Here is a 5,007-nt window from a genome sequence, read left to right as displayed (position 1 = left end):
ATATATGTTGGATATGATTCTCCCTCTATAGTGAGGTATCTTGAGATACAAATGGGAGATGTATTTAAAGCCCGGTTTGCGGATTGTCATTTTGATGAATCAAAATTTCCAACATTAGGGGGAGAGAATAAGCTTCCTGAAAATGAACTTAATTGGAATGCATCATCGTTGATGCATTTAGATCCTCGATCAGGGCAATGTGAACTAGAAGTTCAAAAGATTATACATTTGCAAAGAATAGCAAATGACTTGCCTGATGCATTTTCCGATACAAAGAGGATAACTAAATCTTATATACCAGCCGAAAATGCCCCAATTCGAATTGATGTCCCAGTAGGACAAGTAGCCACTGAAGCAAATTCACGCCAGAAGCGTGGCAGGGCGGAAAATGCCCCAATTCGAATTGATGTCCCAGTAGGACCAATAGCCACTGAAGCAAATACACGCCAGAAGCGTGGCAGGCCTGTCGGTTCCAAAGATAAAAATCCTCGAAAGAGAAAAGAGGTAAATATTCCTGTTGAAAAAGACATAGTAAAGACACCTGCAGTTGTCCAAAATTCTGATATAACGCCAGAAGACGTTCAGGTACCTGAAAATTGTGAAAATGACGAGATCTCGATAAATTATGTCTTTACAGGAGAGAAATGGGACCGAAATAAGACAATTGTCAATGAAATATTTGCATATAATGTGGCATTGAATATCATGCATGAAAGTAAGGATCTTGAGCCAAGATCAGTCGAAGAATGTCGACAAAGGAATGATTGGCTAAAATTGAAAGAAGCCATGAAAGCTGAGTTAGACTCACTTGCAAAACGTGAAGTCTTTGGACCTGTAGTCCGTACACCAGAAGATGTAAAACCTGTTGGATACCGATGGGTATTTGTGAGAAAACGAAATGAGAAAAATGAAGTTGTGCGCTATAAAGCCCGACTTGTGGCACAAGGTTTTTCACAAAAGCCCGGTATAGATTATGAAGAAACCTATTCCCATGTAGTGGATGCGATAACATTGCGTTATTTGGTCAGTTTATCTGCATATCATAAACTGCATATGCATTTGATGGATGTGGTAACAGCCTATTTATACGGCTCATTAGATCGTGATATCTATATGAAAATCCCTGAAGGACTAAAGAGATCTAAACCATCCAATGAATATTCACAGGGGTTATACTCAGTTAAATTGCAAATATCTTTATACGGTCTAAAGCAATCTGAACGAATATGGTATAATCGTCTTACTGAGTATCTGGCCAAAAATGGATTCAAAAATGATGATATTTGTCCATGTGTTTTCATAAAGAAATCCGCATCTGGATTCATTATAATTGCTGTGTACGTTGATGATTTAAATATCATTGGAACTCTTGAAGAGATTCCAACAATTATAAAAATATGGAACGGTTGATATTTATCCCTATTATCCCTATGGATCCAAGTCACAATTAGTTGGCTATGCAGATGCTGGATATTTGTCTGATCCACATAAAGGGAGATCTCAAACAGGATACCTATTCACGTATGGTGGTACAGCTATATCATGGAGGTCCACGAAACAAACGATAGCAACAACCTCCTCTAATCATGCTGAAATACTAGCGATACATGAAGTTAGTCGCAAATGTTTTTAGCTGAGGAGTGTGATCCAATATATTCTGTCATCATGTGGACTGATTGATCAGAAGATAGCTCCAACTGTCCTGTTTGAAGATAATACAGCATGTATTGCTCAACTTAAAGGCGGATATATCAAAAGTGATAGAACAAAGCATATTTCTCCCAAATTCTTCTTCACTCATGATCTTCAAAATCAAGGAACAATTGATATCCAACAGATCCGCTCAAGTGATAATCTGGCAGATTTATTCACAAAGTCACTCCCAAAATCTTCTTTTGAAAGATTGGTACATCAGATTGGGATGCGCCGATTTCGAGATATAAAATAATGTCGGCAAGAGGGGGAGACTGTACTCTTTTTTCCTTGGTCAGGTTTTTTCCCATTGGGTTTTTCTTGACAAAGTTTTTAATGAGGCAATCCCCATCACAAAGGATATTGTACTCTTTTTCCTTCACTAAAGTTTTTTTCCCATTGGGTTTTCTTTAGTAAGGTTTTAACGAGGCAATAATCCTAAATGGTCATCCAAGGGGGAGTGTTGTGATAAGAATGGCTTATCACATCTTATGTGGATACCCATTTTTCATAAGATAGAGTTTCCCAAGGATGAATGAATTTAATGTAGTTTAAAAAAAGGAAGCCTTGCACATGTATAAATAAGAGCATAGGCTGAGGCCTTTGAACACACACAAAAGCAATAAACAATTCTCTCTCTCTTTATGTTGCAATACTTCTTTCTCTCTCTTTATATTATTTTATATTTGTTACCTCTTTTTATTTATCTATTTAGTTATTTTATAACATTTATAAAGATATTTTAAGACATTTTTGTTGAACATAATTATAAAAAAGATATTTTTATTAAACACATCTATAAAAACACTTCTATTAAATATAATTATAAATAAGAGTTAACAGAAATTAATAGAAATATTGTTGTTAACGTAACGAAATTGTTTTAGAAATAGTAAAAAGTAACATCATTTTCATATTTGATGTGTTAAACTTAAATGCGAAGTATTTATCAAAAACCTGTATTTTGGCGGTATAAGATTTTCACACCTTAGCCAATTTTGATCAAAGATAAATTTGTGATATTTGAATCACAAAATTTTAATAGTTAGATGACTTGGATGGCATAATTTTTGTCTGTTTATTTTATTATAAGGGATAATTTACTTTTATCTACTATCTATTATATATAATGGGAATTCAAGTTTATTGTACAAATTTTTATTCTTAAAATATCTTCTATCATGTATATCTATATAAAAGGTACCTTCTGAACTGCCTAAGATTCAAATTCAAGATTTCTTTGTTAAAACATAAGTTCATGTTAGTACTTATTAATTTAATACACTAGTTAATATATGAAAAATGCAAGAAAAATTAGTAACATATTTGGTTATTAATCCTGGTCTACCAAACCTACTAGCTTCAAATTATAGCTCATAGGCCCATATTACTAACTCAACTCATTCCAAGAAACACGCTTACCAAAAATCCGTACAGCCCACCAGTTTAGTTTCTTTCTCTTCCCATTAAAATACAATTTATATTTCGCTTTGCATACAGGAATCCATTATTAACAGCAACCTATTAGTTAGCGGCAAATTCTTAAAGAGAGTTCTGATTTGTGACGGATAAATTCTTGATCTATCAAATTGAGAGATATCGTGAAAAAAATACTATTTATATCTCACAAAGACTTTCCTCGTTAAATAGTAGTCGTATGGCATGATTAAAGGTATCTTTGGATGTAGAGTACATCTTCATAATAGTCTTTGAGATTTACGATATTATCCAATTTGATCCTCAAAATTTCAATTTCATTATAGTGATCTCCCAGATTAAACTCCGGACACCATAATAGTCCCTGAACTCATCTCTAATAATGATTCAGTGATTTAGTGCTGATGTGGCTATTATGTGTCACATTGGACCCACTTTGACCCCACACCCCTCCCCTCCTTCCCCTCCCTCTCCATCACACTCTTCTCCTCCACCACCCTCTTCTCCTTCCTTTTGCCCACCGCCACAAGCATGTTCTCATCGAGCCTTTCTTTAACTCTGCTGACTCCATCGTCAAGGCCTCTACCACCGCCTTCAGCTTTGTCGTCCCAACCGATACTACCGACAACAACATCTCTTCCGACAAATTTCTCAACAACGATGCCGTTGGCTCATCCCCAACCCAAACTACGGCTCAAAGCTCATGGACGCCCTAAGAAACTCAACAAGAGAAAGAAGAAGAATGGTAGCCACAGTAATACTTTACCACTACTCGTGTCTGGACGGTGCTTTTGCTGCTCTGGCGGCACACCTCTATTTTAAGGCAATTTCTCTCCATTTACTATTCTTCATCAACATCGTCTACCGCACTCTCAACCGCCACGATCTTTCTTTATCTCGCTCAAATCTCCCATCTCTACCTTCTCGATTTCATTGGCCCTTTTCATTTTATTCGTGATATCTTTGCAAAGCTCAAAGGTATTAACTATTCTCTTTTTCCATTTCGTCCTTTGCTACATCTTTCTACTTAAACAAAAATACATACTAAAGAGTGTCTTGAATAATATGGTTGTGATTTTAATTTGACATGAGTGTATCGAATTGTATGTAGAGTGATCATTTTGGACCATCACAAAACTGCACTTGAGAGGCTAAGGAGTGAAAATTAGGGGCTGAGAATGTTAATAAAGTGATCGATATGGAGAAGAGTAGGACAACTATTGCCTTGGATTATTTCAAAGAGAAGCTTATGAATCATGATGTTGTTAACCACCAGTCTGTGCTCAATGAATTTAAGCCTGTTTGTCAACTCTCTCAGTACATTGAAGATGGGAGGGTGCGGCGGAGAGGGAAGGGAAGGAGAGGAGGGTGACAAAGGAGTAAGGTGTGAGATCAAAGAGGGACTAAAGTGGGTCCAGCGTAACACATGATAGCCACATCAGCACTGAATCTTGAGTCATCACCGAAAATGAGTTCAGAGACTACTATGATGTCTACAGCTCAATCTATAAGACCCTATAGTAAAATTGGAACCTTAAAAACCAAATTAAATAATTCTGCAAATCTCAAAAACTATTACGAAAATTTACATGGAAGCAACATGGAAGAGTGTTGGAGTAGTAAATAAAAGAGATAATATCAGATATCTCCTTCTTTACTTTACATTTGCGTTTGGCCTCGGTGTTATCTTCAAGACTGTGTCGATCGTAATAATAATCATATTAGATGTATATCTCCACCAGTATAAAATAGATACTAAAAATAAGTTAAACAATACATATATTTGTACATAAATATATGGTGGTTGATTTTAGTAGTTAACTTTGATGTACAAATAATATTTTTATGATAATAAATATAAATTAGAAGACCCCAGAT

Source organism: Arachis ipaensis, chromosome B02 (assembly GCF_000816755.2).
Source record: "Arachis ipaensis cultivar K30076 chromosome B02, Araip1.1, whole genome shotgun sequence".
NCBI lineage: Eukaryota > Viridiplantae > Streptophyta > Magnoliopsida > Fabales > Fabaceae > Arachis > Arachis ipaensis.
The sequence above is the reverse complement of the archived record's forward strand: the minus strand, read 5'-3'. Positions refer to the sequence as shown.